Source organism: Epinephelus fuscoguttatus, linkage group LG10, assembly GCF_011397635.1.
Source record: "Epinephelus fuscoguttatus linkage group LG10, E.fuscoguttatus.final_Chr_v1".
NCBI lineage: Eukaryota > Metazoa > Chordata > Actinopteri > Perciformes > Serranidae > Epinephelus > Epinephelus fuscoguttatus.
In genome coordinates, this window is record NC_064761.1 from 30,988,456 (window position 1) to 31,015,032 (window position 26,577).

Here is a 26,577-nt window from a genome sequence, read left to right on the forward strand (position 1 = left end):
GTACACGCGGTAAGAAAGAGCGAGCTGAGAGGAAAGACACCATCCTACCCTATAATCCCCTGCTATCCCACTTGAATCCTGACAGCACTAACCTGTTTTTATTGCGGTGAATGGGAAGAATACCAATGGAAAAAGCCCCTAACTGCACTGCTGTCAGTCTCTGCTCTGGGTGGTTGCTCTCCGTTTGGTTGCGCTAATATGATTAAGTTATTCTGCCTGGTAATCTATGAATAAATGTCTAGGAATAATCTGTTTTCTTTATCAGGACTAAATCGGGACTATTTCTCTGGCAAACTTCTTTGTCAAACTGGGCACAAACTCAACAACTGGGCATTACAGACAAGATAAAATTGCTCTGTAGGCACGTGGCAAAACATTTAAAGTTGAATTTGCTCTCGTCTCTTCATATTTAAGGTGGCGTGATACATCTTTATCGACGTCAGAGGAATAGACTTTGTAATGAAGTTTGTCATTGGGCAACCCGTTACAATTACAGAGTCATTATTTCCAGAATAGCCTCCAACCCTCTGTAATCTTGACAAGTGACATTTTCTGCTCAGTTGTTTGAAGCCTCCCTCTCTCTCTGTCACACACACATACACACACGCGAAATGGAAAACATTGGGAGCGGAGCCATCCAAACGCTTGCTTACTTACAGTTGATTGCTACAGTAAATATATTATCTGCTAACAGGCCTCCTGGGGTTGGCTGAATTTGGGGAGAGATAAATTAAATTCAAATCAATAGGCAAATTAGAAGTTCACTAAATAATGCTTCTGCCTTTTAAATTGCAGAGAGAATTGTGATTAAAGCGTGTAACTCAGCGCCAGTTAGCAAGGTCTCACTCTTTAATGTGATTATTCGGCTCAAATCCTAAAACAAATTCTGTCTAATCCAATTAAACAAAGTTGCATTGAAATGTAAGTCCAGGTTGATTTTTACGAATTAGAGACAAAACAGCGCATGACTTTGGGAGAAACTCTCACATTATGCAGAGCGTCTGCACAAATAAAAGGGATATTACACTGCAATTTACGCCCTAAAGCGATTTTGAGTGCAGGCAGCTTTCAAACTCCTTTGTTTTTTAAGAGACGCCAAATCCCTCCTCGTTTATTACCCAAGATTCCGCCTGCCTGCCAGCCGCCCCTCGCGTTCGACGCCCGCTTCTGAGCGTGTCGACGGGATGCATCATTTCTTCGGCTGCAACCGAGACGAGCTGGGGATGAAGTGTGTGACAACTCGTGTTTACTCTACTCTCCGATCGCTGCATGAAGGAGACGGAAGGGAGGTGGTGACGTGAGGAGACGGAGCGGGGCAGCATAAACCGTGACAAGAAAGACAGAAAGAAAGACGGAAAAAGAATGAAGAGAAAGGTGCTGGGTGTGTCAGTGCTCGGCTAGACTGTGATTAGGCGCATATCTGTGGAGGACGTGGTATGGTTGTCAAGAGAGAGCGCGTGCCAGGCAGACATAGAAAGAGAGAGAGAGAAAGAGAGGGCTTGGTAACCATCATCATGGACATCAAAGGCCTGTCTGCTCGTTCTGCCTGCAGCCCTCCTCTTCAGTTTGGAAGAAGGGGATATGATGGTGGGAGAAAGGAGGGGGTCTGCATCAAGAAGCTGACTGGAGAAACTTTACTTTTTCCTGCTCGCTTTGCTCTTCTCTCTCATATCTGTCTTGGCGCTGTCTCCCTTATTAACAACAACCTTCCATCAGCCGCTAGACATGCACGCAAACAGACCAACAAAACACACACACACTCTGCACACATGCACACACAGAGGGAGGGCTGCAAGCGAATTACTGACTTAATGAAGCAGAGGTGACCTGCTCTCACCCTAACAGCCGGGGGGAATCAGTGATGTGACCTTGATCCGCAGGACTCACACAGACCACTTTGGCCAATCATCTCTGCCATCACCTCCACTATTCTCCTCGCTTTATTCTCTTTCTCTCTTCTTGCGCACACACAAAGATAAAGCTCTCCCCCTTCTTAACCTGAAAGAGGGATTAAAGGGTAAAAAAATTCATAGATATTCTCCGTAATCTTCCGTGCTGAGCTCAGTCGAGCTGAGGATTGCAGCGTTAAAAAGTACTTTGCTGAAACTTCTTCTGCAAAAAGTTTCCCCCTCTCGACTCCTCAAAACCACCGCCTGAAACTGCCCGCACATTTTTAGCATTCATCTCAGAGGCAGTCGGAATCCAAACATCTGCTCGTGCCAAAACGCCACCAGCAGATCACGGACAATGGCCAACAGCATTAAGGTATTTTAAATGAGCTCTGGGAGCAGCACAGAGCCAAAGTGAGAAGGAGAAAGCGAAAAAAGAGAGAAGGAGTGACAGATTTGGAGGATGAAGACGGATCCAAATTAATTCAGGGTACCGAGTCATGGCAGCATGGAAATCAATCATGACAGCTCTTTATCATATCAGAGGAAAGACATTATTGGTTATTGTAGTTCTCTCCTTGCCAAGAAAAGCCTTTGAGAAGGCAAAGTGAAAAAGTGTTTGGCGAGAAATATTGCGATTTCTCCCCTCCTCCAACGGTTACTCAATTTAAATGCTAATGTTAAGGTTAGCTTGGGTGTGTGCGAAATTTTATGACAGACTGAGTAGTTAGCAGGTGACAAACTGGGCCAATGTCACACTGCAAGCTCGACCTGTCTCTGCATGTTTGTGAAATGTAAGTGAGATGCAGACAGAGAGGGGGAGGGAGGGCTGAGTGACAGCAACCAAAAAAGGGTGAAAGTCGATGTGATGTCGCATCAAGTCAAGCTTCCCTTTTCCTCCCTTCCCCAGCTGCCAAAAATCTCCCATTTGACGTGACATGAAGGAAATGGAGGATTTGCTGTGTAAACATGACCTCCGACCCCAGTTTATCCAATATTCCATCTGAATGACATCCCTCCTCCCCAAACCTGCAGCACTAACTGGAGAGTTTCCATTAGGCCTTCTCAGGCTGCAGCCGTGGCAGGTCACGGTAGATGGAGAGGCGAGAGATTGAGGTCTCCTGTGTCTTACAGCATGACAAACGGCTAAATAAAATGTTCCTGATGGCTGTGAGACGAAGAGCCATCTGCTGGGGCCAACTCCTCCGAGACGACCGGACTGAATGCTCATGCACTTGCAAATGTTCAGCAGAGGGGATAGGAAGTGGAAAAGGCTTTGTCTTAGTCCTAAAACTTTAGTCACGACCTTACTTAAAAAAGCTGGTGCTATAGAGGGAGGGCCAGGGAAAGGTGCACCATCCTGCAGCCCGGTATTATCGTCTGCTTCCTATTGTACCCCTGGAGGTTTGAGGTTGATTCAGTTTCCTTAATCAGAAACTACTCTTCCCGTAGGGTGTGATACTAACTTTGTGCAATAGAGAGGAAGAGAAATGGAAGGAGAAGGAGAAAAGAAGGGAGATTAAGTTAACAGGACAAATGGGAGTCATATGTATTGTAGAGCTGTGTGGCCAAACAAAACACGTGTTGGGGAACTTTGTTAAACAACCGCTCCCCGTCCTTTGGCAGTTCTCTGAATGTTCTCTGGTATTTCTTTGGCATCAGTCCCCGCACCTCTGATCCTTGTACTATGGCCAAACAACACAATCCTTAAACCCACATAGCAGAGTCTGACCTGATCAGCACCAGCTCTGTGATCCCACTTTAGTATATTGGTGGTACTACCACAAGCAATCATAGCCTGTACAGCAATAGTATGCTGTGAGGCGACACTGCTGGCTGTACTGTTGTTTCTGTGCTGCATTTCCAAGACGAATATGCTGTCTACATTTATCCTTCGTATCAAGTCTCAGATTTAGAGTAACATTTGAGCAGCTAGTAGCTTCAAAGCAAAAAAAGAAAAAAAAAAAAAGAAGCTTGCTTGCCTCTCAGCATCAAAACAGCTCATATGCATGCAGAGCAGTTCAACATAAAGAGCAACAGAAATGCGATGGACTGCTGGGAGGCAGTGCAGGAGGCAGTCACCGGATTAAGTGAGCAGATTTGGACCCGAGGTGCCGCTTGATAGGTCGATTAGGACGACAGAGGCCTGTAGGAAAAGGCCCCCCGTTTAGCATCGTATCAGGGGGCGACTTTTAATTCAAAGACGTGACGTTTTTTACAATCTGGCTGCATTCAGTCGATCTGTTTTCTGAGTTGAGACTGCCTAATTGTCGGAGTCAGACGTGTTGTAAATGCCTGATCTTATCTCTAATCCAATTAGTATAACTCAATCAGGAAGAGTCTACATAACTGCATACCTAAAAATCAATTAAAGTTCTTGGGTAGACTATAAACACGCACAGCAACAGATCATCTATTGTTAGCAGCTTTTCATGATAATGGCTTGCTTTCAGAAACTAGCTGGGTGGCAAATGGAGCTGAGCTGCACATAAGCATGAGTTGTCCAGCCATGAATAACTGAAATAGAAGAGCAAATCCAGATACTATAAACATCCTTAACTCAACTTACTCAACACTAAGAAGGGGTGTTTATGTCTTTGTGTCACCTGAGTAGTGTCTAATAAAGAAAAGGGGCCATATTTAAAACCACTCACACCCTGTCAAATTCTGCCACTGGAGTGTTTTCATTTCCACTGTAAATTGCACTGGGACTTAAGTGGCGGGGAGCGTGTATGTGTGTATGCAATATGTGCCTGGCGAGTAGAAAGGACACCTATAGTGAAGCACCCTCTACCAGCCTCTCTCATCTCCCACTGAGAGGGCAAGATGCCATCAGCAGATGCTCCGATGCGTTTGAAAGGGGACACGGAGTTAAATGAGATTGGAGGAGAGTCAGATAGTCAAACAACGTCTTTCTGTGTCTGTCGCCGTCTGTTTCACCTCACTGTAGTGATAATTCACTGAGGGTCCTGGTAAGCAGATATATGTCTGTGTGTGTGTGAGAGAAAGAGGCATGGCACCTTTTAAATGTGTTTTTTAGAGCTGGTTTCTAAAGTGAGTCAGCCCACAGTGACAGAGGAGAAGCGAAAAGACTCGGATCTGTTGGATGCCGAGTATATCTCATTATCAGTCGACACTACGTACAGTACATTTCTTTTTAGACGTGGGGCCGGGCCGTGATCTGTCTACACACCACTTGGCAGGCCGAGACACTACGTCTCTACCAGAATGGAAATCAAGCCATTCAAGTGCCGAGACACTGAGGACCCGCTTTTGTCCTCTGTTTTATGTCACTTTAATGTACAGCTGAAAGAGAGAAAAGCCAAGGGCGGAAAAGAGGAAAACTTTGGGAAGAGGAGGAAGCCGGGTCTAGTTGCCCATGGGAGGTGGTGGCTGTGTTTCTGTTTCTGTGCACATTTGTATTTGCGATGTAATCTTGTTTTTTTTTTCCAGTGTCGCCCTCGTCTTGAAAGCAAGACTAATGTTGCTGGGTTTTTTCATGCCGACTGAAGCCCAGGATAAAGAGTTTTACTGCCCAACTGCGTCGCTGACATTTAGAAACAGACAGATGTAACAAAACAAAAGTATTGCAGATGCAATATGTGAGGAAGAGAAACGACAAAGAGGAGCAACTCTCACACCTGCAACAGCCAAAACCATAAAAACTACAGCAGAGTTCAACTGTGCCCAATCTGAATGTAATTTTTATTCACAGTTTCACTCTACAGCTGATTACCGCCAAAGCCCGGCGGTCTTAACTTAAGAAATGTCAAGAAAACGACACTTCTCACTTCACAGGAGATCCTTTTGCACTGATACACTCAGATGGATGGCGGATGGCACGCCCATGCCCTCACCCTTGTCATATCATTACTTAATCCCCTCGGTAGCAATTACCTCTGAGGGGAACAAAAGCGGGTGCCAGGCAACTATTACTGACATGGCAGCTCAATGAACAACACAGCCTGCTTCTCTATAAGGCCAATTTGCCGAGCAGCCGCAACAAGACTCGGTCTAATGAAGGGAAATGTTTAGATCTGCAGACACAGACCACGGTCACGCAGGCAGGAGCTGAACATCTGAAGTGAGAGCAAAGTGAGGGGTGAGATTGAGAGCAGAGGGGCATTGTGGGTCAATGTGGCAAAGATACATAATTGTGGGGTAGTGAAGGGGCAGGATAGGGAGTAAAAAGGGGGAGAACAATATAAAGTGTACAAGCAGTGATTAAAAACAGGAGAGCGCACACACACAGTGTAGCTGGAGCGCAGCAGTAAGGGCACAAGCTAGACCATCTGAAAGAGCCATTGTGACAGCAATGGATGCGGTTTCATAATGAGAAGGGACAGGGCAAATAGGAGGGCAAAACTAAAATGTCAGGGCGCAGGGTGCAGGCGATTTACGGGGCCACCATGGCAAATTGTGTACAGCCACGAAGGGATGAGGGGTCACAGGATGTCTGCAAACTCTGCAGGTTGTGTGCTAGAGTCAGCAGTGACAGAGCAGTCGCCCCCCCTCACACAGTGGCCAGGGCATAATCTGTCTCCCCAAACCACAGGACGCTTAAATACTCAGCAAAATCCTGCTGGGAACACAGAGGAGGGGTAAGACAGACAGTGAGACAGATAAATCACAGCAGGTAGACATCTTTCGGCATATCATGCTCCTAATTTGCCAGCGCCATGGCACGGGGAAGAAGAGAGGACATGGTATTTGAGGAAATTACTATGAAAAATGAAGATAGTAATTAAGATTAAAAAAATGTTAAAAAGATTGAGACAAAGTGTTTCCTTTAAAACAATTATACACTGCCTTTCTTTCGCCAGTGAAAATGAAGCCCCCCAAGACTGACAGTGAGAACAAATGAGGCGGTTGGGAAACGGTCGGGGTTCGTTTAGGGACGGTGCGGATGTTAATCATTTCCACCACTGGTTTACAAGAACCCAGCATGCTTTGTCTGTCAGCGCTCCCATACCGTTTATTTACCCGTACTCATCAACATTCCCCCTCTGCTGCATAAAACACCCTCTCACACACACTGCAAGAAACACATGCACAACAACGCGAGCACACACATAAACACAGGTATATTTCTCAGTGGAATTACATTCTGTAGGTGGAAATACGACGGACCGAGGCCACAGGCAGTCTTTTATAAATGCACAGCATGGAGGGAGGAAAAATGCCCATAAATGACAGAAAATACGCTGAACATGTATCAAAGAGTGAGACCACATAAAGTAAATGCATTGGCTTATGATAAGGCAAATTTCTCATCCTTCCGCAACAAAAAAATCTTCAAATGATACTGACATCGGTCCCCTCCCCTCCCTCCTCCCTCGGCCGATACAATTTCCAGCCTTTGTTGCTGCAAGAAAAGCAAACAGCCTGAAACTACCTGCAAGATTTTTCTCTCTGGAGCTTCTCTCATGAGGGGGAGGGAAGTGAAGATGTTCACCTCATTCCTGTTTATCAGCCTGAAGAGTCAGTTTTAGTCTTTTTGGTTAATTAACCAAGTGGTGTCTCCAGGCCCTGTCAGAGCGCCGCTATAGGTGCCAAACTCCATCAAGCCACCCAAGTGTCTCAAGCACTCTAACTCCAGGGAAACCGCCCCTGGTCTCAGGATGATAATTGCAAAAGCAACAGGGGAGGAGAGAACATGCACACGCCGAAACAATTACAAACATGCAAAGGGGGAACATTGCTTTCCCCTTAGCTCTTGTTTTCTACATCCTCACACCCACTCGTTTTGCTGTCTTCTCAATTCTTCAGCGGCTTACTCTAATTTAATGGAAGTTTTCAAGCCTTTCTCCTTGTCTGCCTTTATCTTCTCTCTCCTCTGTTCAGCTGTAATCGTGTGGCCTCTCCTTTCAAAAGCTCTACTATATCCCGGGCTTGGCCATGGAGAGTAGCAACAACCTTCCACCAAACTCCAGCAATCTTTCTCATTTATTCTAGCTTACTCTCCTTCTCCACCTCATGCTGTTCTCTATGCTGCTCCAAATTCTTCAATTTGCCCTGCTGCGCCTTGGCAAGAAGCAACCGCAGTCTTCCTCCAAACTAACTTCGATTGGCCCACTTCAAGCTCTCACTCTAGGGTCATTTATTCCTTTCCTTTCCTGGCATGTACCAAGTTGCATTCTTCCAAAGGCACTTATGCAGCAATGGAAATCATTTTGGAAGTGACCCAGGCTCTTCTCTTTTTTGTGCCCCAGCCAACGCCCACGGAAACAAGAAAGGGGACAAAGAGAGGACGAGGAGAAACTTGCTGTAGTAGTATGGCCTTTGGACGGACTCCAGGTCAGCTGGACAGTGGGTGGAAAACTTTACAGAAACGCAAACTCATAGACACACAAACAGAGACAAACACTGTGTCTTGTTTCTTCCAAAAGCACCACTCTGCTCAGCTTGGTACAAAGGTCCCTGTGGAGCGGCACATAGCTTCTCTGGCCGAGCTGGTCTTCTTCCAGCTGAACTCACACGCTGTAGTAAGTGAAGGCCATTACCCCTCATTCACTGTCACTGACCTGAGACTTGGACTTGGGATACTGATGCCTTTACCTGCTCCACTGACTCTATTGACACAATCTAGGTAATTGTTTCCGATAGCCCGGGGCTTTAGTCAGGTCAATGGCGGGAAGACAGAGGACAGCAATACAATGACATAAGAGAAAGGACTCCGGCCAGCGTGCAGGATTGGGGCCGATTCTCACCCTGCTTTCACACCCAACGTGTTAAATTGCATAGAGGTAGGTCATTCATTTCAATGTAGAGAGCGTCTGCACTGTCCTGAGCAGCAACACAAGCTACTGTGCCACCAACAGACCTGATTTTTCACCAGGATTTGTGGTTAAAGTTCAGTTAAATGGAGCTAAATTTGGGCAATGGAAATCCATATCACACATTCAATGGCATTCCAGCATTGACAGAGGGGGGAAGAAAAAAAATCTTATAGAAGAAAATAATAAAGGAGAAGTTCATTGTGCATCTTTCTATTGCTCTCTTCCTGTATGTAACTTTACTCTCTGATCCTACCAGGACATGGACAAAGCATCACAAGCAAAAGCAAATGCTGAGCAAAGGTCTGGGAACATCTTGTTAGAAATTCATATTGAAACTTGAGTAATATTTCACATAACTCATAAGGGGGAACTAAACCTCTATGGTCTAAGACAGTCCAAAACATAAATTACTCTCTCCTAAATTTAAAAACTAGAGTGCTAAAACTTAGAAAGTCTGGAGCTGCTCCACAGACAATGAACTTGGAAAGAACTCATAGATGACACTGAGAGCACCCGGGAGAATGTTCTGAGTATATGGGTACATTTTCAGTTTCAAAACTGAGAACACTAGAAAAGAATAAAGCTCATTCAGGTATAAAAAAAGAAAACAAGTATTCTGTTGGTCCACAAAATCAGTCTCCCATTCTCTGTCTTTGGAGCAGCGCCAGACTTTATACCATATGACATCACAAGCTTTAAACTTCTCTGGTTAATGGCTTTGAGAGAGAGTAGCTCATGTTCTCAAATATTGATTGGATTTTCCTCGGCTATGGGAGTGATATATTGGAATTTTTAATAGCTTCTTTGCATATGACGTCATACATCTAAATGGAGGGAAGGCAACTGGAGGCAACGACTGCCAACATTGAACAAACGCCTATGATTTGTGCTGTTTATGGCTGTTCCTATCGATCACATTGGGGCAAAACAAGGGCCACTTTAAGTCCCAAAAATAAGAGGAAGTAAAGGGGAGAAGTAAAAATAACAGAGAGAAACAGTGGCAGATGTAGATCAAAACCCTCCGTCTTCAATCAGGAGGAGTGGAGTCAACTAATGTCAACTGGTAACACTACAGTGACGAGGATTTTTAAGGTAGATGTCAGCTAATGTTAACTAGCCTGAACAGCAGTGCATCAATGTACAGAGTTGAAATACAAAAGACAGTAATACTCACTCGCACATTTACTCACCCCGCCAAATTCATCATTTCCTGCCTTCCATCTGAATTTCGGCCATCATCTCAGTCACATGTTGCAAACATGCAATTTAGGTGGTGTTCTTTTTAATGAAAAAAGCTAAATATGTCATTTCTAAAGTTGAGTTTCCAAGTTGATTTCTAGTGACCAATTTCAAACCTCATAATTACTCACGTACAACTTTGAAGTATCGCGAGTTAAATGCAAGTTGAGACGAATGTCCTGCTAAGCATTTAACTAACACTGTTAGCTTACTAGCATACCAACCTTACCTTTGTTTTCAAACTTGTCTTGCAAGTGGAGATCAGCCAAAAAGTCAGTGCTCTCTAGATTCCGAGCTTCCACTGGTTCCCCGTGTTATTTGTTTCTAATATGTAAGTCCACAGATACTAGAGATGAATCCTCATGGTGTTCAAGCTTGATCTGTTAATATCTCTCACAATAGGCACCAGCCATCCAAAGCAGAGACTTTATTACTGTCCAGTTAAAGCGCCAGTCTGTATTTCACACACTGACACACACCATTACATTAGACGGGGATCCTGGGCCATTTGCTTGCCTCCTCTGGAATAACTGATCTTTGATGCTTAATACTCTGGGTACTATCTCTAGTTTCGGAGAACTCATTTAGGGCATGATTAAGCTAGCGCTACTATTATCATATTTTAATGCACTCGGTTAATTTTCTTTGCTTTTCCTTTATTGTAATGTGATTTTTTTCTTAGGGCCTGGAGGATTTCTTGTTTTTAAATTGTAAACTTGACTCTTGCTCCTAAATGTGTCCCTGCACTATAAATAAAGATTGACTTGAACTGAATTAAGCAGATGGGATCTCTGTTCTATATTAAGCCTACAGTGCATATCTAATGGTGGGAAATTGGGGTGGTCTATATTAAGGAGCATACTGATTAGAAATACACCAAGAAACACGGCAATGGTAGGCCCAGAATTGTTTCTGCTATTCTGAGGGGAGCTAAGGAAAGCACACTTTTCTGAAATAACAGGGTATTTATGTTGCGTTCCAGTTGTTATGAAACAAATAATGGCTGTAGCCGGGACAGTGTGATGGCTCTGGGGATTTATGTTTTCCTATCCTCTGAAGTCTGTCTGCACTTTAAACAGTCTCTGCACAACATCTAATTATCACAAAAATGGCTCCTACATTAAGTGTTATTACTTTTTTCACCCATTCAGGGGCACCACTTAGTGCACTGAGAAGACCAAGACAGTCATTTTCTCGTTTATACATATTTTCTTGTTTTCTTTCCTTAGTTGGAGCTATTTTCTGCATTGTTGTGATCTCTCTGGAGCACAAGATGAAAACATTATATACCATAAAAACAACTGCTGCTTTTTGTGCAAAAACCTGGTGCAAAATTGGTTCTACTTGCCTGCTTGTTAACTAAATACCTTTCCTGCCATGGAAACCTTTTACGAAACATTTTATGTGGGTACTTTTGAATGGTCTCTGCAGTACATTCAGTTACATAATGTCCTTCACATTTCCACTGTAAGCCAAGAAAGGTTAATTAAGTGTGTGATCAAAACCAACAGCAACATGAAGTTAAATTTAACTCTCGGCAAAAATCTCTCTTTCATAAGCACAGAGACTGAAATGCACCAGCACAAACATGGCCTCTCACACTAAATCACCATCTAAATAAGATGGAAATCCATTTCTGACAGAGAATGAGATGTCAAAGGTCTGTGCGCGGCCGTCAGAATGATCTAAGACACAAATGACTCAACACGAGTGGGCATTCTGATTTTTCACACTTGTGTGCCAGTAAACACTTTGGGGCCCGTTGGCTCACGACTGTAGCCCACTCTTTCCAAGTGTATAATCAGTCACATTAATGAGAATGGTAATGTGATGCAGAAGAATTAGTCCAGGTCCTTGGGGTTGACTCTCAGGAGGCCTTGGAAGAGAAACTAGCTGCCTTGGCTGTAGACTCGCTGAGCCTTAAAAAATAAGCAACCCAACTCAGAGAGCTCCTGAGCAGAGCTACTGATCCGCCTGACAACAATAACAAAATGTCCTGACGTACACACAGACTAAATAACAATATTTTGCCCCTGAAATGGCTTTGACAAAATCAATATTGCTCTCCTGATAATCATGCTGATGCAAGCCGTCGTGAGGGGTTGAAAAAGAGCTCAGGTACACACCTACAAACACACACACACACACACACACACACACACACACACAGAGTACATTTCCATGAGGCAGGAGTTGTGTTTATGAACAAAAAAACTCAGGCTATTTCTAAAACTAGTCTCCCCTGTGTGTCTGTGTCCCCTGGCACTCAGATGAAGGAGAACTAGTTCACCAAAACACAGCACTGGCTCGAGCAGTGTTCTGCTTTAAGATTTATCACTACATCCACTTACACAGGCACTCCTAAGCCTTAAGTCTAACTAAATATCAGCTCCTCTGTGAAAACATCAGTGGTTGTTAGCTGAGCTGCTTTTACACCCGGCTGTGCACATGCAAGTGCTGCAGCTTGTGTGCATGTTTGTGTGTTTTTGTTCCTTTGTTTAGTTCGATTGGTGCCTCATTCTCTCCCTCTCTCCCTCTCTCCCTCTCTTTCTCTCCAGGCTCTTCATTAGTTTGTGCATGGATACTAATGAGCGATACCTAAAACTTGCCAGAGGCTCAGCTTTACCCCTCTACACAGCCCACGGTGGCCCGTGGTGAGCATCACCTCTTAGCTTCTGTTTTTGGGTTGGCTCGCTGCCTGGTGTAGCCAGTAGTGCTAAGGTGCATTAATGAGCCGCTGAGCCTACCTCTGTGTGTGTGTGTGTGTGCCTGTGTGCGTGTGAGTGCTTTGTGTATGTGTGTGATGACTGATGAGTCCTTCGGCTGCCACTCTACACACCCCACTCCCCCTCCTCTTATATCCACTATCCAGGAATCTATTCATTTCAATCAGGTGAGTATCCCAGCAAGAGTCCTTGATTGCTGGCAGAGAGGCCTCTTCCACAAACACACACAAACACACACTCAGGCACATGCACACCCACACACACACACTCGTTCCACTCATTTCCCTATCTGTTCTGTTTCACACTTTTACATTTGTAATCCTTGCTCATTTGTAATTTCGCTTCTGCACGTTAGCCTCAAGAGAGAGAAACTAATTTCAGGAGTGAAAAGGGATTATCAGATGCAAACCAAATCTCCCCACCTCCAGACAAAGATATTGATGTAGACTTTTTCAGGAGAACAAAAAGAGTCTCAAAGCCTGCTTCAGCCTGGATGGCAACTCTCAAGGAAGAAGCAAGTCAACTGCCACACTGGCAATTACTCCTTATCAGCACAGAGGAACCAACTTGACAATGGCGAGGAAATGCTGAGCTGATGGCCCGAAAACACAAGGAGAAGTGACTGTGGAGAGAATAATCAGCGTCCCCTCTTTGCTTTTTGTGAATTTTGCGAAAGTGTCAAATATATAAATAGGAAGCGAGGGTGTCTACCGAGGTGGCCATTAGGTGTCTACGTGTGTACACGTGTCACAAAAAGAGCATGCTAGCTGTTCTAACCACAGAGTGTTATTATATTAATGAAGGCTCCTAGCAGCGGCTTGGTCTTTTCTTCTGTGGACTGAGTGCCAGACAAATAATCCCCATCACATTTTCACTGGCCTCATTGAATTAATGCCAGACCAGGCAGAAGACACTGTTATATTACCCTACCTTCACATACAGGCAGGGGCACACACACTCTGACACACAAAACCAGGCGACTAAACAATCCCAGGAAACCATGGAGACACACACAGAAGATTGAGAGACGGCGATGAAGATGTTCGGAGCCAGCTGGTTAAAGCCTGCAAGACTGTAAATTAACCATCTGATTAAGATTTGAAAAGCAGCAAAGGAAATGAACATAATGCATCCAATTAACAGAGGAGACAGCAATAAATACTGAGCTTCCAGCGGTTGCTACCTCTGTCTTGAAAATAGATGCAGGGAGCGACAATTTTACTGTCGTGCATTCGCCACTTTGGCATCATTTATCCTACAGTATACAGTCATGGTCCATATCACTGCATTTGTAGACTTCACCTTTAATGTCAGAGCAGGGTAAAACAGAGATGAGAGGCAGTCAGAAAGGTAGATGGACAGACAGACAGGGTAATTGGTCCAGATGTCTTTAGAGCTGTATCTTATGAAAGGGGACAGAAATCTGAACTAAGGAGCAAACAGTGGAGTCCCTGAGCTTTCCCTCTATTATAGCATGAGCCTGGAGCTGTCCTCCTATTACGGCCTAAGCCCTGCAGAGCTTCAAAGCTACTTTGTTGTGGCCGTTAATGGTGCTGATGACAGCAGAGAGGATCTGTATGCCAGGTGAAGCGGCCTGAGCCAAAAAAACTGGGGAGAAAGAGACTGAAAAAAAATAAATAAAAAGACTGTCCACAGGAGAGGAGCGGCGCTGTCCAGCAGGCAAGCGATAAAACCCAAAAAAACCTCACTCAAGAATAACTGCCATCTTTAACATTTGGCAGGAGTAGTGCTCACCAGTGTTTCTGTAACTAAGCACTCAGCTCGCCCCCTCAGGGTAGCACAATTAAAAACACGCTCACTGAGAGTCATCAATAACGTAAAAATTGAGTTAAAAAAAAGCCCCATTACGAGTTAGCAGCATGCTGGGAAGGCAGGAGGCAGATCTGAAAGCTTATTCATTGGCTGCATGTTTCTATGATGATTTGGGTTATTTTGGCCAGGGCCTCTGTTTACTCGCTATTACAGCAACAACATGGCTTTTATGGCCGTTCTTCTCCAACATGCATGCAAGTGGAAAAAGCCCAGCCAATGCTTTTCCCTTGTGACAGCACCCTTAATGTTTCATGGTACATGACATATCTCAGGCCTGCAAGTGCTGGCTCTCGGGCATTTTCTGTCTTGTTTATTACTTCAGTTTAGACTCCGGGATCGAGTTTCTCTGTACTGCTGCTGCTGCCGAGGAGAGTCAAGGGAGAGCATGGCTGGTTTTGAAATGAAACAGACAGAACAAGCAAGGCTATTTATAAGGAGCAAGCGGATAATTGTTGAAAAGGTTAGAACAGCCACAGCAGGTAACAAGTGAGCCGCGTGTTGATGTGCACAACAGGGTGTCGAGGTAGCGCAGTGATGATGTCGCCAGGTAAGGACGGGGTCAAAAGGAGCAGTTACCACAAGAGTCACATTGTTGGGAGACGTGTTGCTGATGAGACTTACAAAACAGAAACAAGCAAACTAGGAAACTTGAACATGTGTGGGTGATTAAAGGGCCAATACGCAGACATTTTAAGCCCATAAGGTGCCACAGCTTCTCATACTATATTTACAAGAGCAGCCAATACACAGCAACAGCAAAAACCACATAATGACAGCAACAAACCAATGTTTCCGTTTAGCAGCGGACAGTAACATCCTATAATTGGGATAAAACAACTGAGCGCTCAAATGTCAAGGAGGAGGATTAGAGAAATGTTTGAAGTGTTGTCACATCAAACGCACATCAGCATAAACTGGAAAAGAGAAACTTTTTAAATAGTTTTTGTGTTTATTTAGACTATATATACACACACACAACTTCCCACATCGGCAGAGACATACTCAGACGAAGACGTGAGATGCACTTACGTCAGTGTTGGGAAGAATAATGGAGCAGGATTAACAGTGGAGCACTGTGGTTGCCTAAACAGACATGTTTAAAACAACGTCAGTAAAATGGACATATTCATGGCATAAACACACATTCCCACAGCTGGGAGATGAGTATTTTGATTCTTTATGTCCTCATTCACTCACTCACTAATTTGCCCATTTCCTTGCTGAACTCCAACACACTCAGTCCCTCCTGAGTTTCCTCGTCCCCTCTAACCACCTCGCTCAACAGTCGGAGAAGCCAAGCTGGTGAAGCTTGAGACCTAAAGGACCATGTTTCATTTGATGACAGAGGCTGATAAATGCCTTGACAGACTGCCAAACCCTGGGATGTGCTACATGAGTCAAGCACAAACACTCCTCCGTCGTCCAGATAGGCGCTTGCACATGTATCCATCATCGCCGTGTGGGAGGTGTGTGCCAGTGTATGTGTGTGTCACGTTTGGTACAAGCAAGAAAAGCCTTGTGTCCATCTCGGTGGCGCCATGGGATGATGGAGGTGGCCAAGCCAAGGCTCAAGGGGGGGTTGGATGATGAAGTAGGAGGACTTGGGATGACATGGTCTGATTCCCACATCCAGAATGGGACTGTGAATACATGCTAAAGGATCTACTGACAAGATATCACCCTCAACACACAAAAAAAACACCCTTTCCTGTCTTTTGCCTCCTCCTTCACACAGAAATGAAACGTGTGAGCGAACAAGCAAATGAAAGCAAAGGGTGAAGCCTGGCCTGAGCTCTGAATGTCACAGTCAGTCATTGCAGCCTCCTTCTTAGTGATGCAGACAGAGAGCCATTCTGATTGCCCCACCAGTCAAGCCAAGGGGTGAAAAACATTTACATGCAAATACGAATGACCCACTAGCTACTGTGAGCACGCTAGCTATGGTATTCTGAATGCACAGCAACCACAGAAACCCCGGCACAGAGGACTTGCCAATCAGCAGCTCCATTGTAACAGCACGCAGGCTTTAGAAGTAGCTGTTATGTGTGTAGGATATCAATTATTTTTGCTTTTGTGGCTTATTGGTTTGTGACTGCTATTGTTACCGCTCCTTGTGAAATTAATGTTAATGAATTCAGGCCGGGACGTAATGTACTGCATTAACAGATTTGCTGTGAAGGGGCTTAAATCCTTTCTATCATTTCCTCATAACTCCTCAGTATACAGACCGTCTACCATCCTCACAGAACCCACTCATCTCTGACAGCAGCACTAATATCAGCCATCCACTTTCAATTTGAACAATTATAATCCACAACCCACCATAACAAACATGCCTATCCGTCATATTGAAGTGGTTAGTACCAGGGCACAGATTGCTGGCGGATTGGCTGGGTCTCTAGGGGTCTTGGACAAGGGGAGACCCTGGCTCCCGTCCTGACTCTCACCCGCGGCTGGGACACTTGGATTGGGAACCCGCCTGCTGTCACCAGACCTGTTGCCTCCAGATGGGTCCGATTCTGTGATTCCCGCCCTCAGAGAACACTGTGATCCTCCTACTCCTCCTCCTCCTCCAGTCCGTATTTCATCTTGTCATCTTCTCATTCCATCATCAAACTTCACCTTCCCTTCATCCCTTCGCCACTTATTAACAGAGCAAATCACCAGCCTTTTGTTCTTTAACCTTGACATTCAGCTTTTAGCTCCATGCAACACTTTCATCTCATCTCTCACTCATTGGCTCCAGTTTCTTGGCTAAAATCCCCTCTGTGTGTGTGTATGTGAGTGTGTGCACACATGCTTGGGAGATGAGCAGACGCACCGCACAGCAAGACCTCTTTGATTCGGCACAGCAGAGACCCACAGCGAGGCTGTACATTAATTGGTGCTTCTGAGCCGTTAATTTAGGCGAGTACGTTCAAGGACCCACTTTCCTTCCACTTTTCAACAGCAACAGAGGCTGAACAAGCATTCCTCTCAAGACTCTTCCACTATTTTTCACTTCTCTCTGCTCAACGCCTCTCTATTTTTTCCCATTACCTTACAGTTCAGCTTCACCCATCAGCTGTCAACATGTCGCTGCCCCATCCTGCCTCAACCGCTCCCCCGTTCTTTCCTCGCTTCGCCATCACAGAGTGAAGAGAGACAGCAGGTCACAGTCTCTGCTCCGTCCCTCCACTTCGCCAACTGCCCCGCACCCAGTGCCAGCGAGCCAGAGTTGTCTTTTTGTTTCTTCAGCATGACTGACTCCCCCAGGTCACTGAACGCATTAAACTGTTAATTACCTCAAAGCACAAAACAAGTGGTTGCTTGGCAGCAAAATGAGCAGACATTTACATTTTTTTTTAAAGAGTACAGTCACAAACTTAACCAGAACCCCAGTGAGACACACAGAGACCACAGTGATGATAGGTGAAGTTGCAGCTGCAGTAGTAAACAATTCTGTCAACAGTGGTAACAGACAATGCCAATGAGAACATTCTCATTTTGTTTTTGTAGCTTCTCTGCGACCATAAAACTACAGGATAGAGCCATTTGGGCTGGAAGTTCCCCTAAGAAATGAATCAGCTATAAAACAACAGTGGGATAATACCAGTGTGGCCCAAAGGGCATGGTTTCTTCAGATTCACACTGCGCTGATGCGGGAAATGATTCAGGATGTGTGTGACCAGCATCCTCCACGCAACGTCTCCCACCATACAGCAGTTAAACTGAGTCTTATTAGTTATCTGCTTAGTGATCATAGCATCCTGGCGTGGGAAATAAAACCGAGGAGGTGTACAAAGTATGTCTGAGAATGCTATAATAGAAATAAGTGTTGCTATTTTTAACATGTCAGAGGAGAAAAATAATATAATTGCAGTATGGCTGCTGGCGCTGAATATGCTGCTCCAGGCTTTGGGCTTGTGGTGGCTTGTTACTTCACTGTGAGTGTGTATGTGTGTGTTTGTGTCTGTCTGGGAATATGCAAGTATGCGCCTCAATGTGCCAGTGTGTATTCATGTATTCCGGGTGGTATATGGGACCGGCCTGTCCACTCCCTTCCTAACCATGGCCCCTCATTAGTCTCCTCTCTTGTTAACAAACTGGGGCTCTGCTGACACTGAGACTTCATAAGAGTGTGTGCAACAGAGACACGACTGTGTGAGTGTGTGTGTGAGAAAGAGAGAGAGCGAGAGCTATGTGAACGCGGCTTAATGACAAGCAAACAGGCCGTGAAAAAAATTCAGCTCACACACTGTTTATCCGTGTCCAGGAAGCAAAAGTTGGTGTCCGTCTCCGTCATGTCTGCCCGTCTTTTCATCCTGTCTCCCACAGTATCACTCATGGTCCGCTGCCAGCAGGATGGAGTTTATACTCATGGAAATGTCTCTTTTTCACTGCTGCAGAGAATGGAAGAATCTCCAGCGTCTACCTTATTCAGATATAGGGAAGACACACGCACAAGAACACACTCCCCCTGTGGAGGTACAATAAGCCTACATGGAATGCCAGTTTTACCAACGGGAAGCATCTTTATTCAACAGCCACTTGGCCTTTGGTGATAGCAGCTGCATTCTTTGTTCCTGTCATACTGTGCCACCTCAGGCTTACACAACATAATATCGCTCCAACTTCTCCAAGACATTCAGTCACAGTTAAAGGGCATAGACAAAAAAAAAATACTGAAATCATAGACTTTACAAACTCCGAGGAGAGACTAGCCTGTGGCTGCCAATGAGAGCAGTCATAAGAGAGAGAATTTTTAAAGAAAAATGAAAGAGCGCTTATTATTGACTATATCGGGCTTCCTTCTTTGAACTCTCTCATCTATTCTGGCTGCCTTGGCATTGCACTGGATGTATAAAAGCCATGAAGTAGACGGTGAGATGAGAGTGAAAGGAAGACAGGGCTGGAAAAACAAGTGATTAAAAGATAAAAGGGAGAGAGCGGATGATGGGGGAGCAGCGGTGTGTGATTAAATGGCGGAGGTGGTCCTGTTGGGCTATAGCCCTTATTGCATTTTAATAGGGGGGCTGGATGATCCTTGACCCTTTCTGAGGCTGCGGTAGCACCTTGGTGCAGATCAAACTGCCAGGCTCGACTAACCCCCCTGGAAGGCATCTGGGCCTTGAGAATGAGGTGTGTGCTGTGTGTGCGTGTATGTGGGGGCTCGCAGGGTCACTGGCAAACCTGTTTATCCTGCTGCTATGGCAACCCCAACACTAGCCTTGGGCAAACAACAACAAGAAAAGCCATATGTGTATGTGTGTGTACATAAGAGAGAAAGAATATGTGAAGAGGGGATTTAAAAAGACGAGGTGTGAGATTTAATGTAAGTCTTCAATTCATACATTTCAAAGAGCTGTCCTGCTTTCCCCCTCTCCCTCTCTATCCCAGCGAGGCTGGCCTGCACCTCAATCATCGGGCCCTCCTTTTCACCTTCTCTTTCTCCCAGCTCCACATGCTAAGTGGGAACATTGTTACGGTCAATTTGTCCCATTCAGGGTCCCAGTGGGCAGTGTCCCTGCCCTGACAGCCTGCAGACAGAGACCACACTGCCTGAGAGGCCTTGACATCAAGGTCCAGAGGAGATGGAGAGAGGGAGGAGGGAAGAAAGCGAAGGACGTGGGGGTGGGGGTGGCAGGAGGAGAGGGGTGATGAGGGGAGCAGCGGTATGGAGGCAGAATGTGCGAAGGAAAACAAGTAGGGGGGAATTCTGAAGACAGAATGACAGAGAAAGAGAAAAAGAGGCTTGGGTGCCAAGTTTAACACAAGCCCCCAGACTCGACAGCTCAATAGTAATTCCTACCAGTCAGTCAGTCTCAGACCAGAATGATGTAGATGGCGACAGCTCTGCTCCCACAGAGGACACTTCTAATACATCTGCCTCAGTCTGGCCAAGCCCAGGGAAATACAAGACGGACTGGACAAGCTCAGGAGAGACTAAAGGAAACACAGGTGTTCATGCACATGCGTTTGGTGCAATATTGAAACGTAATTAGAATCATATGTTTAGCCTTGTGACTCATTTTTGCCAAGGAAAACCACAGCCAAAGGGACATTAAAGCGTCTGCTCAAACGTAAATTGCAAGAAATCATACTTTCTCACTTACCTATAGAAGTATGCATTGTTTTCACTGGAAATAGTTTCCACCCAAAAAAAAGTCCTGATGAAAACTGTTGACAGTGTGTTGATTACCAAGAGTAATAGAGGTACTGATTCTTAGAAGAGAAAAGTAATTCTTTCTTCAGTGTGCACCACAAATAAAAATCCATTCATCTCCATTTTATTGAGGTGGAGGGAGAAATCACAGAAACAGACTTCTAAAACAAAATCTATCTGCCTGGTTAGATATGGCACAATCTTGAATTCAATCGACTATCGTCTGACGATGATAAAGCCTTTGGGGGCAACAGCCAATATTTCGGGAAATCCAGTGTAGCTAGCGAATATCCAGGCCAAGACTTCCTCTTCTGTGCACTGGTCATTGTTTACACTTTGATCAGCAACTTGAGACAGATCCAGACAACATTTTAGCTAATCTTTATAAACAGATATCTGCAAGTGACGCAGGTAAAATTAAAAAAAAGAAGCAAATAAAAAGCAAAATTGTAGTCAGACGAGAGCTGATGGGTTCCAAGATTGCATTTTCGCCTCTTTTGCCCTCCACACAGACTGTTTGCCAAACAAACTTCATTCAAATGGTTAGTCAATACTACACAGACTACAAATGGAAATGAGAGAGCTTCCAATACCAAAGTCTTGCTTTTTTATAATATGGGTGAACTGCACTTTTAACTTAAGTGTCATGTAAAGAAGTGCATAAAATAAACATTAACTACACAGTGGACTTAAAGGGCTACTCCAGCAGTTCAGTAATGTACGTTTATAACGTTGGGGGACTCACATAAAATAGATTAAAATGATCAAAATCAAAGCAGCAGGGGCTAAGATATCCTGACTTTCTTCTCTAGTATGGGTCAATATCCAAAAACACTGGATCCTAACTGTTGTTGCTCTTTGTAAAGCGTCTTTGAGTATCCTGAAAAGCGCTATATAAATCCAGTGTATTGTTATTATTATCATTATTATTATTATTACATTTCCCATAATACAACATTTCCCATAATACAACTCTTTCATTCGATAGACACGCCCTGCCTCTTAAATGCCTACACAAACTCCACACCTTCAGTTTGTAATGCAGGGTTTCTGCTAAATCAGAGATAACCCAGATGATTTTTATCTTTAGGCAACTCACTCCATAGACACACAAGACATTATACAGTTGTTTTCACAGCCTGAGTGGTACTACTTGTGACAGATAAAACCACCATGTGCAAAATCAGTGGAGTGCCCCTTTAAGTGTAAGTACAGGAAAGTGAAGAGGCCACAACTTAGATCATAAGGAGGGTTAAAAAAGGTTTTTGTGATAACACAACCCCAGTTGCTGAAACTTTCCCACCCTGACCTACTCCACCTTTGCTTTAATGTTACTCATAGCAATATACTTTGAGGGGTACGCAGGGGACGTGTTCTCTTCAATTTTTAACACGTTATTATAATTCTGATGAAATTAAAGTCATTTCCACCATAAACTGATACAGAAAAGGCACAAATTGGTACATAAAAAAATCACCAGAGTGCAGGAAAATAAGTGTTTGACACTCAACATTTCCTGAGGGAGCACCCCCAAACCTCCTGTTTCACATGTGTCCCCCTAGTGTTGAAACAAGATCTACACCCTTGATGTTACTGGATACATTCTAGGTTTCTACAAATGTTCTGCAATCAGATTCTGTGAATGTAGAACAAAAGCTCAATTTGGCAAAGAGTACGTGGTCTGAACTTGTCTGGGAAAACAAGTCTGGTCTGACTAATTTACGATTTTTATGTCTACGTCGGCCCACAGGTGACGTAACCCCCAGCAGGGTGCAGCGGGGGAGGTGGGAAAGAGAGATTAAGTCATTGTGTACAGGCACCTGTTATTTTAGCACATAGGGCGCAACACTTGCTCCGAGGCGAGGGGTGCAGAGCGGCTGTTGGCGTCAGAAACGAGGCGCAAACAGGGCACCCATTCAACCAAGGCTGGACAGTGCTGAATCACACTTGTATGGAGGCACAGACAGACTGACTCACACACATGCACACACACACACAACGTTCATACAAGACAGGAAGGCAAATAGACACAATGTGATGCACAATGTGCCTTATGTTTCTCTCTGATAGACATAGACAAACTCTCACTCCGTCTTTCTCTCTTTTCTTAATGGCCTTCACACACACACACAAACAATTCTTCAAACTAATTGGCGATTCAGACTCCGCAGTAAAGACAGCAGGGATCTGTCAAGGGTATGTGTGTACGGTGGGATGTTGAAGATCTCCCTAAATTAACTAACTTTATAATAAATCACTGGGCACTGCTAGCCAAGGATTAGCCAAGCTCCAGCGAGCAGTTTGTTAAGCTGCGAGGGAGAAGCACTGGGGACGGAGAAAACATCGCCAAAAACTGACATCAGCACTGGGACCTTGGAACGGTACAAACCCCCTGCCTGGTTTCCTGGGCACACATTTAGTCTTGTTATCTGGGTTCTCCATTGACACAAAGGCCTGCTCCTATATTAGGCTTTTACTTGCAACTATTGCTTTTTCTTTCCTGTTGGGGTTTCTCCACTAATCACTTTTAGTGTTCAGGACATCAGCTCTAACATCAGGTACACTGTTCCTTCGATTGCTTCCCTTATGTTTGCCTTACATGTCTGTGCAATCTTGCCCCCCACTGAGTCATTTCTTTTGGCAGAAGTAAGACTTCCTACAGTCTGGTTATTTATATAATGACTGAGAAAACATTTAGCCCGTCTCCCTTGCCTGCAGAAAGAAATTCAACTCTTTTTAGAAAGCTTATTATAAAATCCTCCAATCTTATCAAAACTGAAGTAACTCTAACGACACTATTAGACGGATAAATCTTGACTAAGTGCTAATATTTCTGTCATTGTTACAGTTAAATTCACCTCACACGTCAGCGCAGCAGCTCCAATGTCTGCCTCTTGGTAATTTTGGCTCCTGGATCTCGTTCACAACCCTGTGCTGCACTTGGTAAGAGGAATATATATATTTTTATTTCTGGGTAGATTTTCCCTCAAAATGTTCTAAAAATGACTTGAAGCACCAGCAAAAAAAAAAATTCTATTCTCAACTATCGCTAAGTGTTTTGTCCTTGAACAAATGAAAACTAGATCCGGTGCAATAAGGAGATCAGAGATCGCATCAGACAGGTATTTCCTCTGTTGTCTATTAATTTATTCCCTCTGATAGCACTTCTCTTGTAATTACTGGTGGCGTGATGGGCCTACAAGAGGGTGTCAGCACATGAGAGAAGAGGGCATCACTCCTCCGCTGTCGTGCCAAAGAAACTGCAACACTCAGATGATTAGACGATATCGAGTTTATGATCGTCTCTCCTTTCATGTTTCATCTTAACTTCTTCACTTTCACCACCCACTGAATCTCCCTTGTTTGCACTATTGTTTCTGCTAAAAAAATGTCTAGAACAGAGTGTGGTGCAGTACATCACCCCCTGGTGTAGCATCTGAGCAGCAGGGAGGAAGGATCTATGTGTAACCTGCGGCAGCACCCTTGAGCTCTGGCTGTCAGAGTGGGTGACAGCCCAGAGGAAGGGGAATTAAAGAGGCTCTTGTCCTCTGAAGGCTGATTGACACAGTCAGAGCGACGGAAAGGTTAGCGGAGGTGATGGTATTCCCTTGGCTGCGTCTACCTTTGCACTGGACAAGGAGCGCTGTCTCACTTTCTTTAGATGTGTCTTTCTCCTCCTGCTCCTCTCTCCCCTCACACACACACTATAGGGCTCATTATAGGAATGCTCTGACCCTCTGGGACTTCACTTACTTCTCTGTCTCTCCTTCCAGTCCACAAACCTCGCCGCCGGACAAAAGGCAGCTGAAAGGAAATTTGAATTTGAAAACAGGGGCCACAACAAAAACATGCAGCTTCCAAATGGAGAAACTTTAGAAGACTGGAGCCAGCTATTGAGAGTTAGCTGCCCTAACAAAAAAAAGGCAAAAAATGTGATTCTGACACTATCCAGTCAACTAGCTCAATGTAGTGTAAAGATAGCAGCTACTGCAGAGGGAGAGGGAGGGAGGGATGGCAGAGCCTGAAGGCAGGAGCATTGGACACCAGGGGCCCAGCGGGTAGGACTGTAGAATATACACAACCCCTAGCAGATAATATACAATCACACAACACAAACAACATCAAGAAAAACACAAGCTGGGTGGGAGAGTGGACCAATCCCATTGTGAAGATACATGCAGTGACTGTTTTCACAGTTCTGCAACTCACTGGATTTAAAATGAGGTTGTCTCCTTACACTATAAATCAATTCTAATGTCAAAAAGGCAAAACTCTCCCTAACACAGCAAGCAAAGTCCCAAATTTCACAAATTAAACAGCTCCTCGTGGCAAACTGGCTTGATTAAGGTGCGTGAGTGACACTGAGGTATTATAGCAGTACTGCCACCATAATTTACAGTAACAAATGATCAATACTCATACATAACTGTCAGCCATTTCCAATCACACGCTCTGAGTCGTGCCAATATCCAATCAATAGATGAATGGTGAAGCGCCTCTTCAGGCTCCGGACAGCTGAGAGCTGCTTGTTTCGTGCGTGGCTGCAAGCTACGCAGTATGAAATTGAGAATTATACAATGAAACCTACTGTAAAGCCAAGATGCGAAGGATTACAGATCAGCTCGGTGTTGTGTATTGTTCGTTTCAACCATTCCCCACAACTAAATTCCTTCGTCTAATCAGAGGCAATGCAATTTATCCAAAGCATCAAGGCGCGACAGAGCCTCTGCCCCCAGAGCGCACAACTACCACCACCCACCACAGACCTCCACACCGGACAGTCGGGTCACTTACCTTTGATTATCGGGGGAAAGGTGCCGCCGAGTAATGGCAGTGTGAGTCGATTGTGAGTCCCGCTGGATACAAAAAAATCCGAGTGATCAGAGGAGAGAGGAGGCTCGTTAGTGCGTTACCAGATCCTGTGTAGGGCTTTGTAAACTACTCCTCCCTGTCGCACCTGTCTCTGGCAAAAACTGATCCCGTACGCCGGCCTGACATCCCTAAGACAACTGTCTCAGGGGTTGTGTGTCCGTGCCCCCCCACACACACATACACACACACACACGGCACCACCTGTCCCCGGTGCAAAACAGCCCACAAAGAGCTTCTATGTCGCGCAACGACACATGGCATTCCCCGCTTGTCTCTGCAGCAATACTCCCTCACAGACAGCCGTCCGAGATCCCCAAGTAATGTGGAAACGCTGGAAGCAGTGAATGATGAAAAGAAGGACGCAATAATAACCCATCCAGCACACCACTGGCACCAAACCAGCTGCAACGTTTGGAAATTACATCTGCCGCTCTCGTTGCTCGCCCAGTTGTGTTATCAATCTTCCGTGCCCACAATAGTTGGTCTATTTTGCCGCTGCGCACGACTGCTGCTCTGTCATTGCTGCGTCTTTTCCACCTCTGGTCTCACTGAAAGAAAATACTGTCCCTTTGTCCGCTTATGCGCCCCACTTCTCCACGCAGAGCCGGGCTCGGGATCCAGTGCGGGGCAAAGTCCCATTCATCGGTTTATTAAAAATAGTTCCTGTTTCTTGGGCAGCACTCAGGAGCGTTGGGGAGGTGGGAGGACCACGGCGTTTGTCTTCTAGCGGTTGTGTGAGCTACAGCATCTCCAGCACTGCTCCCTGCTGTCATCCACAAGAGACTCCTAAAGCCTGTTAGTGCCAAAACCTGAAGCAGAATTATGCAGCGACTGGAATGGAATTGATTAATGGCTAATTGGGTTTAATTTTGCGCCGTCAAATTCCTACAAAAACCCTCATAAATATCAAAGCCGAGCCACTCACTGCGGCAGAAACTTGCTTTTGTGTGTCGGCTGCATGTCTTGGTGGTAAGTTGAGATGTTAAATTCGTCATCTTGTTAGACACGAGGTCAAACCCTCACTGGGGGCGCACAGACGGAGGGCACTGTTAAACTTTATTCTGAGGAACCTTTATACCTAAGTTACAAACAGC

The 26,577-nt window shown here is 44.9% G+C and overlaps 1 protein-coding gene across 2 annotated transcripts in view; it reads right to left on the reverse strand.

The window, feature by feature from the left end:
* Positions 1-26,577, reverse strand: part of sema6bb (sema domain, transmembrane domain (TM), and cytoplasmic domain, (semaphorin) 6Bb) — a 181,107-nt gene that overhangs the window by 142,061 nt on the left and 12,469 nt on the right. The window contains exon 1 of one of the 2 annotated variants that reach the window (XM_049588365.1): positions 25,406-26,265. The exons of the other annotated variant lie outside the window; for it this stretch is intronic. The gene's annotated coding sequence lies outside the window, so the exon portion shown is untranslated. Of the gene's footprint in view, positions 1-25,405; positions 26,266-26,577 lie in introns of those variants that run through there. 2 annotated transcript variants of the gene reach the window in all.